General features: G+C 45.9%; 2 protein-coding genes and 1 pseudogene across 3 annotated transcripts in view; 2 read left to right on the forward strand and 1 right to left on the reverse strand.

Annotated features, from left to right (window-relative positions):
* Positions 1-9,146, forward strand: part of LOC309549927 — a 51,704-nt pseudogene extending 42,558 nt beyond the window's left edge. The window contains exon 6 of the transcript in view: positions 9,040-9,146. The product of the transcript in view is annotated as an uncharacterized misc_RNA (transcript). The remainder of the gene's footprint in view (positions 1-9,039) is intronic.
* LOC309550274 (uncharacterized protein) overlaps positions 1-12,061 on the reverse strand; it is a gene marked incomplete at both ends in the record, with an annotated part of 1,476,097 nt that overhangs the window by 1,008,020 nt on the left and 456,016 nt on the right.
* Positions 1-12,061, forward strand: part of LOC309549926 (uncharacterized protein) — a gene marked incomplete at both ends in the record, with an annotated part of 77,260 nt that overhangs the window by 47,531 nt on the left and 17,668 nt on the right.

A 12,061-nucleotide genomic window follows, 5' to 3' on the forward strand; every position in this document is an offset into this window, starting at 1 on the left:
CCAAGTATCCGGATATTCTCCGTCTCATCTCGTTCTTCCTGTCTCACTACACGTGGCAGAAGAAGCCATAGTTGATTCGGGGGCTTGCAGCTGTTTTATGGACTTGACTTTGGCAAGAAGACTCCGTGTACCCCTCTGCAATAAACGTCAGTGACTTGAGGTGCATCTGGCCGATGGTTCCTTGCCCAGTTCTGGACTTGTCACCCAGGAAACCAAGCCCATCCTCACGATAACAGACTGGCCACCAGAAATTAATTTGTTTTGACATCCTTTGCTCTCCCATGTTCCCCATCATCCTGGGAATTCCCTGGTTGCAGGCCCATAATCCACAGATCAACTGGAGATTTCTTTTCCCTCTTCCTACTGTCTGCAACACTGCTTCGTTCCCGGGGTTAGCAGTCCCACCAGTTGTTCAACCATCCAATCAATTCCAGATGTCAGTCAGGCTATACCTACAGTCTATCATGAGTTTTTGGATGTTTTTGATGAGAAGAAGGCTAATGTTCTCCCACCTCATCGGCCTTACGACTGCCCCATTGAACTGCTTCCCGATGCCGAGATCCCCTTTGGGCGTATATTTCCGTTATCTGAGGTTGAGCTAGAGACTTTACGACTGTATATTGATGAGAACCTTGAAAAGGGATTTATCCGTCCTTCTTCCTCCCCCGCTGGAGCTGGAATTTTTTTTGTCGGGAAGAAGGATGGTTCACTAAGGCCATGTGTGGATTACAGAGAACTTAACAAAATTACTATTAAAAACTGATACCCACTTCCCCTCATTTCTGAACTCTTCCAAAGGTTCCGAACTGCCCAGCTCTTTACTAAACTTGACCTACGGGGAGCTTACAATCTGGTTCGTATCCGGAATGGGGGACGAATGGAAAACAGCTTTCAGGACCCGGTTCGGACATTTTGAATATTTAGTTATGCCATTCGGATTATGTAACGCCCCAGCCACATTCCAGCACTTCGTACACAATATTTTCTGGGTATTTCTGGACTATTTCGTAATCGTTTACCTAGATGACATCCTCATCTTCTCTGCTACCCTGGATCTCCACAGAGCTCACGTGAAAAAAGTCCTTGCGACTCTAAGGAAGCACAGTTTATACATTAAAGCAGAAAAGTGTGAATTTGAAAAGACTTCCATCCAATTCCTGGATCTTATCATCTCTACCGAGGGAATCGCAATGGACTCACAAAAGGTGAAAGCTATCCTTGAATGGCCAGCCCCTTCAAATAAGAAGGGTGTTCAATGATTCATAGGATTTGCAAATTTTTACCGAAGATTTGTAAAAGACTTTTCAGCTATCATTTCACCAATTACCAGATTCAAATGGTCCCCAGAAGCTCAGGCAGTATTTGCCAAACTCAAAGGACTGTTCACCTCTGCACCAGTCTTACAGCACCCAGATCCAGCTTTATCCTTTGTATTAGAGGTAGACGCCTCAGAAATAGCCACAGGAGCCATCTTGTCTCAGCGCCAAGGACCTAAGGCCTTACTCCACTCTATTGCCTTTTTCTCTCAAAAGATGAGCCCCTCAGAGAGAAATTACGACGTGGGTGACCGAGAACTTTTGGCCATTAAAACCGCCTTGGAGGAGTGGAGATATTTATTGGAAGGTGCCGCCCACCCAATTATGATCTTCACGGATCATAAAAATTTAGAATACCTGAGGGCCGCTAAACATCTGAGACCACGACAGGCCCGGTGGGCTTTATTTTTCTCAAGATTTAATTTCCACATAACTTAACGACCAGGCTCCAAGAATGAGAAAGTAGACGCCCTCTCCCGAATGTTCCCTGATACCCCTGAGTCTGTGGAACCAAGTACCATTTTGTCAGCACAACTTTTTTTCCTGATCCAGCCAGAATTAAAATCCTCAATTAAACAGGCATCCACCTAGTATGCGGACACAGAAGTACCCCCCTTGGTGAGTCGAGACGGGTTACTTTGGCACCAGGACAAAGTTTTTGTTCCCCAACCAGTCAGGCTCCAAGTTCTAAAGACTTTCCATGACCATCAGCTGGCCAGACATTTTGGTGTACGAAAGAACCTTGAGCTTATCCAACGCTCCTTATGGTGGCCAAGTTTAAGGAAGGATTGCTAGTCTTACGTTAGCTCCTGTGTGGTCTGTCAGCTCTACAAGGGGTTCAACACCAAGTCCTGGGGTCTGTTAAGGCCTCTACCCATCCCTGAGCAACCCTGGAAGATGATCTCATTGGACTTTATTGTTGACTTACCTTCCTCTGGGGGTTTTCCTACCATCTTGGTGGTAGTGGAACGTCTGACCAAAATGGCCCACTTCTTGCCCATGACCGGCACTCCATCAGCCCCAGAAACAGCAAAAATGTTCATCAAGGAAGTAATCAGTCTACATAGGCTTCCGGATAAAATTGTTTCCGATAGAGGAGTACAGTTCACCTCCAGATTCTGGAAGGATCTTTGTAAGACCTTGTCCATTAAAATATGTCTTTCTTCTGTTTACCATCCCCAAAGCAATGGCCAGACAGAACAAACCAGACTCTAGAACAGTATCTTCGTTGTTTCTGTACTTTTGCCCAAAATGACTCGATATCCCTTCTGCCATGTGCGGAGTTTGCATACAATAATTTGGTACATGCCGCCACTAACCAGTCCCCATTTTGGGCGAATTATGGGTTCCATCCCTCCTTTTTGCCCAATACCCTTCCTGAGGCATCTGTCCCTGCAGTCCAAGACCGGATTGATTCTATCCGGACAAACTACTTATTCCTTCAGGAGGCCATCCAGAAAGCACAAACAGATTACAAGAGGTTCTATAATAAAAAGAAAAGAAACAAACCCACCTTTAAAAAAGGGGACAAAGTGTGGCTTTCCTCAGCTGATCTTAAACTTTCCTGCCCATCCTGGAAACTGGGTCTAAGATTCGTTAGACCCTTTGAGATCAAAAGGGAGGTCAACCCTGTGGCTTTCGAACTGGTTTTACCCAGCTACTACAAAATTCACCCAGCATTTAACGTATCTCTGCTAAAACCAGTTGTACCCAGTCCTTTTTCTGGTAGGGATGAATTGCCTCCTCCTCCAGTCCTGGTGGAAGGTGAAGCGGAGTACGAAGTGGAGGTCATAATGGACTGCAGAAAGAGGGGTAGAAAAACCCAGTACCTCATCAAGTGGAAGGAATATTCTGCAGAGGAAATTTCCTGGGAGCCTGCAGATAATGTACACGCTCCTAGACTGATCCGGGAGTTCCACAACAGACACTCAGAGAGACTGGCCCTTCTGGGTATCCGGAGGCTGCCCCTTGGGGGGGGGGGGGGCACTGTCAGGGAAATGACCATAGGAGAACTGGCAACATTGCCAGTAATAGCAATGGACATTCCTGACTCAACTGACACAGCCCTCTGCTGGCCTGTCAGGGAAATGGCCTATAAAAGGTGGCCATAGGATCAGACTCATTGCTGGATTATCTCTCAGCTTCCTGTGTTACTGTGACTTCCTGTTGTGACCTTGGCTTGTTCCTGATTCCATTTACATAGTTACATAGTTACATAGTTAGTGAGGTTGAAAAAAGACACAAGTCCATCCAGTTCAACCCATGATGCGTGTGTGTTTGCTTTTAACCGTACATTGTGTACCCCTGTATGTTGTGGTCTTTAAGGTGTACATCTAATAGTTTTTTGAAACTATCTATGCTCCCCGCTGATACGACTGCTTGTGGAAGAGAATTCCACATCCTTACCGCTCTTACAGTGAAGAACCCCTTACGCACTTTAAGGTTAAACCGCCTTTCCTCAAGTTTTAGTGAGTGGCCACGTGTCTTATTGTATTCCCTTTCTCTGAATAGTTTGTTCCTTATGCTAGGGTCGCCAGTACAGTATTTGTACATTGATATCATATCCCCCCTCAATCGTCTCTTCTCCAGAGAGAATAGGTTCAGTGCTTGTAGTCTTTCCTCATAGCCGATGTCCTCCATTCCCCTAATTATTTTTGTTGCCCTCCTCTGGACTTTCTCCAGTTCCAGCACATCCTTCCTGCGGACCGGTGCCCAGAACTGGACAGCATACTCCAGATGTGGCCGGACCAGAGTCTTGTAGAGCGGGAGAATAATCTCTTTATTTCTGGAGTGAATCCCCCTTTTTATACATCCCAGTATTCTGTTGGCTTTGCTTGCGGCGGCTTGGCATTGCATGCCACTGCCAAGCCTGTTGTCTACCAGTACCCCCAAGTCCTTTTCCATCCTAGACTCACCCAGAGGTTCACCCCCTAGTGAATAGCTTGCTTTCTGGTTTCTGGCACCCAAGTGCATTACTTTACATTTTTCTACATTAAACCTCATCTGCCATGTGGTTGCCCACCCCGTTATTTTGTTCAGGTCTGCTTGCAAGATTTCCACATCCTGCATAGAAGATATTGGCATGCCTAATTTAGTATCATCTGCAAATACTGAGATTGTACAAGATATCCCCTCCTCTAGATCATTTATGAATAAATTAAACAGGATTGGTCCCAGGACAGAACCCTGGGGGACCCCACTTTCCACACCCGCCCAATCCGAGTACTCCCCATTAATCACCACCCTCTGGACTCTCCCCTGGAGCCAGGTCTCTATCCAGGTACTCACCTTATGATCCATACCTACCTTCCTTAGTTTGTACAGTAAGCGTTTGTGAGGAACGGTGTCAAAGGCCTTTGCGAAGTCCAGATACACCACATCCACAGGCTTACCTTTATCTAGGTGGCAGCTCACTTCATCGTAGAAGGTTAACAGATTGGTTTGGCACGAACGATTTTTCATGAATCCATGCTGATTTCTACTTATAATACCATTTTCATTACTAAAGTCTTGTATGTGGTCCCTTATCATCCCCTCCAAAATTTTGCAGACTACTGATGTTAGGCTGACCGGCCTATAGTTACCCGGGATATATCTCGGCCCCTTTTTAAATATTGGTACCACGTTGGCTTTTTTCCAATCAGCTGGCACCATACCCGTCTGTAAACTATCCTTAAAGATCAAGAATAATGGTCTGGCAATCACCTGGCTGAGCTCATTAAGAACCCTCGGGTGCAAGCCATCCGGTCCCGGGGATTTATTTATGTTAAGTTTCTCTAGTTTAGCTCTAAGTTTATCCTCTGTTAGCCATGGCGGCACTTCCTGAGGTGTATTATTTAGTTCGGCCTTACAAGCGGGTTTCGTGTAGCCCCCCGATTCCTTTGTGAAGACTGAAGAAAAGAAATTATTTAACACTTCCGCCTTTTCTCTGTCCTCAGTGGCCATTTTTCCTTTATCATCTTTTATGGGGCCAATGTGCTCTGGCCTGGCTTTCTTACTGTTTATATACTTAAAGAACTTCTTGGGGTTCTTTTTGCTCTCCTCCGCTATATGTCTCTCGTGTTCTATTTTAGCCGCCCTGATTTCATCTTTACATTTCTTATTACACTCTTTGTAGTGCTTAAATGCTGCCAATGACCCCTCAGTCTTGTATTTTTTGAAGGCCTTTTCTTTAGCTCTAATATACATTTTAATGTTGGAGTTTAGCCACCCAGGGTTTAGTTTTGCTCTTTGCAAATTTATTTCCCTGTGGAATGCACTGGCCCACTCCCTTGTTAAGTATGCTCTTGAAGCACTCCCATTTTTCCTCCGTGTTCTTTGTTCCCAGGGTTCTATCCCATTTGATATTTTCTAGCAGCGAGCGCAGTTTAGGGAAATTGGCTCTTGTGAAATTCAGCGTCCTTATATTACCCTTGTGTTTCCTATTACTGTAATTAATACTGAAACCAATTGACCTATGGTCACTGTTCCCTAAGTTGTCCCGTATTTCTATATCCGTGATCAGGTCTGTATTGTTGGTAATCAGTAGGTCAAGTACCGCATTGCTTCTTGTCGGTGCATTCACCATCTGACCCATGAAATTGTCCTGCAAAACATTTAGGAACTGCCGAGCCTTGGCTGAGTGTGCGGTTCCTTCTGCCCAGTCTATATCTGGATAATTAAAGTCCCCCATTATAATGACATTTCCCATCCTTGCTGCCAATCCTATCTGTAACATGAGGTCCGCCTCACCCTCCTCCCTCTGGTTGGGGGGCCTATAGCATACGCCCAATATTACCTTCCCCGCCGTGCCTTCCCTTTGAAGCTCTACCCATAGGGATTCTGCCTCGTCCATAGCTCCATTATTAATATCATCCCTCATATTTACCTGTATACTGTTCTTAATATACAAACATACCCCTCCCCCTTTTTTACTTTCTCTATCTCTGCGATAAAGGGAATACCCCTGAATGGACGCCATCCAGTCATGAGAGCTGTCAAACCAAGTCTCAGTTATCCCCACAAAATCTAAGTCCTCCTCAAATATCAGCAGCTCCAGCTCTCCCATCTTGTTGGCCAGGCTTCTGGCATTGGTATACAAACCTCGTAATTTTGATCGGTTATATTTATCCTCATTTGATGTTTTTAGGCTGCTCTCTTGATTTTTCCCCGTACCCACCCTGGGTATAGGAGCTCCGCACACCCTATCGCTAATGCCCCCATTTCTGCCCTCTGAAACTTGCTTTCCACTGGGTAATTCTACATCTGTACCCTCCCCCCCATTCCCTAGTTTAAAAGCCATTTGATCTCCTGCTCCTGGTTTGACCCTTGGCTTCTCCCACTGACCTTGCTTCTGTTACCTACCGTGTATGACCCCGGTTTGCTTCAAGACCTCGGCTATTCTGGTTGTCTCCTGTGCATGACCTCGGCTTGTACCATGGTTCCAGCTGCCTGCTCCAGTCCAAGACCTCGGCCAGTACCTGTCTCCGCTACTAGAGACTATTCCTCAGCACAAGGTAGCCCGGCTGCTTCAGAGCCCTTGAAAGACTTATACCCTGCTGTGATTCCAGCCTGTTCGAGTTCGCTCTCAGATTGCTCCTGGTTCTACCTACCTGCCTGCAGCTGGTAACCCGTGACACTTGGGGTGCCACACCCTCTGTACCATCTCCAGGGTTGAGCCGCACTGAGCCGCAAGGGGAGCCCTCTTAGCACCTCGGCCTCAGATCAGGTAACCCTGACACTCACTCTTTATCAGGGAGACTTTTTTTTTATTTTCCCCAGCCCCCACATACATGCACTGCAGCAAGGCAACCATTCTGCGAAGAATCACGTACCTGTAAGTCATCTGCATTTCCGGGTCTGTGGCCAGAAGAGTTCCAGGAGTTCTTCTCTGTCCACAGTTCCCAAACCACAAGGAGACATCCACCACATCTTCAATCTTAAGGCCCTAAATGTCCTCAGCTGGGCCCAGGAGTTCTACTTTGTCCCCAGTTCCCAAACCAAAAGGGGACATCCACCACATCTTCAATCTCAAGGCCCTAAATGTCCTCAGCTGGGCCCAGGAGTTCTACTCTGTCCACAGTTCCCAAACCAAAAGGAGACATCCACCACATATTCAATCTCAAGGCCCTAAATGTCCTCAGCTGGGCATAGGAGTTCCACATAAAATCCACCATATAATAACCTCTCTCTTTATCAGCGAGACTTTTTTTTTATTTTTGCCCGCCCCACATACATGCACTGCGGCAAGGCAGCCATTCTGCGAATAATCACGTACCTGTAAGTCATCTGCATTTCCGGGTCTGTGGCCAGAAGAGTTCCAGGAGTTCTACTCTGATCACAGTTCCCAAACCAAAAGGGCACATCCACCACATCTTTGATCTTAAGGCCCTAAATGTCCTCAGCTGGGCCCAGGAGCAGGGCCGGTGCCAGGATTTTTGTGTACATAGGCGAAGGTGCATTTTGGTGCTCCCCACCACCATTCTTCCACCCGAGACAGCAGCACTGCCGGGAGGATGAGACTCAGAACCTGTATGAGCCCCTTTATCAGAATCCACAGAGTTCCCCTTTATAATGTAATGGGAAACTCTGATGAAAAGGAGCTCTGTGCACCCTGATTTAAGGGAGAACACTGGCAACTCTGATCAAAGGGGGCTCTGGTGACAAAGCCCCCCTTACATCAGGGTTCCTCTTTGCACCAGAGTTTGGAGAATTCCCCTCATAATATATCTGTGCCCCGAATATATCAACACCAAAATATTTTTCCAAATAAAAATTAGGTGCGCTGTTCCTTTAAATAATTTTCAATGCTATCAAACTGCTTTCAAATTTCCAAAAAATTGCAGTAATACAAAATATCTTCCATAAGCATCCATCATATAAGTGTGAGCCACAATAAAGTGCAATGTGATTATCAGGAATAATATATGTGCAAAGTGCTGGTGCAATAAACAATATGCATAAAACATTCATTTCATATAAAAAGTCAGTGAGAAACTTGTGCAGATCCACTGCAAGCTGTTTGCATCGACTTCAGTGTAACATCACTAAGGCAAATCACAAACCAAAAAATTTGACTTCATAAATGTATGAGGTCCTGTGTGCTTAAAATCCTCCGGATATTTGCAGCCACTTCACTCAAAAAGCAACAATGCCGGTATGATGGCTTTCTCCCAAAGGCGGCCTTTTACCACTCTGTCCAGTCCGGTGCCAATCAAAGGAAAGCCCCGACATGCAAAGAATAAAGCACTCTATAGTGCATTAGCTGCTTTATTAATGTACTTACAGCAAACTTTACTAGGATAAAGAGACAAATTGTTTCATTGGCATGGTAATGTCCTATAGCAGCGTGCTTTATTCTTTGCATATCCGGGGTTTGCATAGAGTGGTAAAAGGCCGCATTTGGGAGAAAGCCATCACACCGCCACTGTTGCTTTTTGAGTGAAGTGGCTGCAAATATCCAGCAGATGACAAAGCACACATGACCTCATAATTGTAAGAGGACACAATTATTGGTAAGCAGATGGTGTGTGCATTGTCTTGGTGATGTCACACTGAAGTTGGTGCAAACAGCTTACATTGGATCTGCACAAGTTTATCAGGACACAATTTCATTGGACTTTTTGTATGAAACCTATTTACTGCACTAGCACTTTGGAACGTACATATATTAATTATTCTCTATTTCCATCACATTGCACTTTTAAATGAGCAGTCTAATTTTATCCACCTGTCTGTTTTTCAGGTGGACCCTCTATTCTTTTGGAGCAATCCGCTCCACTAAAAACAATTGGAAGGGGATCTGTTCCTCTCCATCTGGGCAGATTGGATCAGACTGCAGTTGGGTGTTAACGGTGAGCAGTCTGTCCATTCTGCTGAGCAGTGTCGGCTGGTGCATTGGGGGCGCCAGGGCACCGCCTCCCTATCCATGCATCCGGCCCCCTAATCTACAATCTAAAACAGTTGGATCTGACTAACTCAGCTGCATGGATATATCTCAAGAGAATCCATATCAATCTTAAATAAAGCCTGAAAGAGTGCACTATGAAAGATCAGGAGTGTCCCATGGCAACTGCTCCACTACATTAAAGTCCTCTCTGTTTCTCTACTGCGTCACAGACCCTTTCACTGTGTCCGTGAGCTGCTGTGCTCATTACAATTAGGTATCTCTCACCCAATCCTCTTACACTCCTCTCCGACAGTCCTCCGCACCAGGCTGGTCACCTCTTTGTAACATCCTCTCCAAGGTGTCTCCGCTCTCGATCAGTCACTCCTCTGTGACATCCGCCACCTCTCCAAGGTGTCTCCGCACTAGGCCACGGCCTCTACTCGCTCTGCTCTCCACAGCGGTTCGCCGGCACATCCCCCCCGCACGGGGTCCCCGAGGCAAGAGAGCGAACATCCGACTCCGCCCCTTATTTATAGACTCTCCCATAGCCCCCTGCGGAACCTGCAGCTCCCCGGGAGGATAGTTCCACCCGGCCCACTTTGCACAGTCTTTATCCTTCACTGGACTATATATTCCACAATCCAACACGCCACTCTTCAGGAGAACCTCAAAATAAGCAACAAACTTAAAGGAGCAGTATATCAGCCTTAACTATGCTGGTAGCGATTTCTTCACTTGGCTACATCCTCCCCCCACTTGAATGTCTTTGGTCCCCAAAGATGATGGGACTCCTAAGTGGGAGACTCCATTGAGATATAAAGTACCACAGAATTAAAACTAACAGCAGTCTTGTGTAGAACTAATAGCAGCTGACAACTGGTCAATAAATGCACCTTCAAACAGCTGACTATACAAATTACTAGAAAGGTCTGATTCACTCTCACAATAGGCCAACAAGAAATCAGTGGCCAACCTAATAGTGTCAGCGGGTGGAATAAGATCATCTTCCTTGGGAATCCCAACAGAAGAGGCAGTTACTTGTGTGGGGCATTGGGACGTTACAATTTGTTCTTTAGAACTCTCTCCTAGGGTATCATAGGTCAGTCTCTTTGGCGGGTGTATTTCACTTCGTAGCCTTAATGACACCCCATCTCTGGGTTCAGATTCACTTTCCAACCCTTGAGAGCTACAACTAGGTTGAGACTCCTCACGCTCCTCAGAAGGGCCCATTGACTCCTCTGGGTCTTGTACAAGTGAACTCCTGTCTTCCTCCTGAACCCTGCACGTGGCATCCTCCTGAACCCTGCACGTGGCATCCTCCTGCACCCTGTGCAATAGTATCTTATTGTATGTAGAATCCTCCTGCACCCTGCACGTAGCACCAGCATACAGGGGGCACACTAATACAGGGGGCACACTGACCACCAGCATACAGGGGCACACTGACCACCAGCATACAGGGGCACACTGACCACCAGCATACAGGGGCACACTGACCACCAGCATACGGGGGAACACGGACCACCAGCATACAGGGGAACACTGACCACCAGCATACAGGGGAACACTGACCACCAGCATACAGGGGGCACACTGACCACCAGCATACAGGGGGCACACTGACCACCAGCATACAGGGGGCACACTGACCACCAGCATACAGGGGACACACTGACCTCCAGCATACAGGGGACACACTGACCACCAGCATACAGGGGGCACACTGACCACCAGCATACAGGGGGCACACTGACCACCAGCATACAGGGGACACACTGACCTCCAGCATACAGGGGACACACTGACCACCAGCATACAGGGGGCACACTGACCACCAGCATACAGGGGGCACACTGACCACCAATATGCAGGGCCACTAGTTACCAGTCCACAGGGGACATAACAAATCAAGTAAAACAACTACCATGTAACTAAAAAAAATCTCAAAAGCAATAAGAGAATCTTGTTAGCTGGTTCCCTCATCTAACGTGCAACAATAAAAAACAAAAAATGCAGCACTGCCATACACTTCATCTATGAAATTCTACAAATGGACTTATAATGGTAAAACCTATAAATGAATATCCTGTGCAAATCAACCAATGTATTAGAATATAGTAGTGATGGTGTCACCTTCTCTGCAAAAGGTAAGAAATATCGCAGAGCTGCAATGTGCAAATAGTGGTGACCCCCCTCCCCCCCATATATAATCATAATAAATAGTACAATTGATGTGCATATTTTACATTTTATTATCATTATATAACTGGTGTTTCACCACTATTTGCACATTGCAGCTCTGCGATATTTCTTACCTTTTGCAGAGAAGGTGACACCATCACTCCTGCCCGGATTGGATTTGAATTTAGCTGCCCCCATCCCCCCCGCCAAGTTTTTCCTCTATCTTATCTTCCTAACATTTGGTAGCCCCATCCCAAAACATTTTAAAAAGTATCTTTATCTTTATTTTTTTCTATCTCATGGACGAAATGTGAGAAATAACATATATATATCATACAATCATTCCATAAACACATCCAACATACACCGCATAGATCATTTCAAGGAAATATGCTTATAAAATAGTTTACCATTTGTAAAAAAAAAAAAAAAAAAAATATGTCCCTGGATTTCATTTTAAAAATCTGGTCACCTAACAACATGGTCCACAAGGTGGTGACCTGACTTCTCTCAGATGGAACGCACAGACAGGAAGTGATGAGGTAAAGACAGGAAGTAATGTAAGATACTGACAGGAAGTGATGTAAGATACTGACAGGAAATGAGGTCAGTTATAAAAAGGAATTTCAGAGGCGAGTCGGGAGAAAGTAGAGAGGAGACGTAGCTGGAAGTGGCAGCAGAGGAGGTAATAAGATAT

Source organism: Pelophylax lessonae (assembly GCF_965119305.1).
Source record: "Pelophylax lessonae genome assembly, chromosome: 3".
In the NCBI taxonomy this organism is placed as follows: domain Eukaryota; kingdom Metazoa; phylum Chordata; class Amphibia; order Anura; family Ranidae; genus Pelophylax; species Pelophylax lessonae.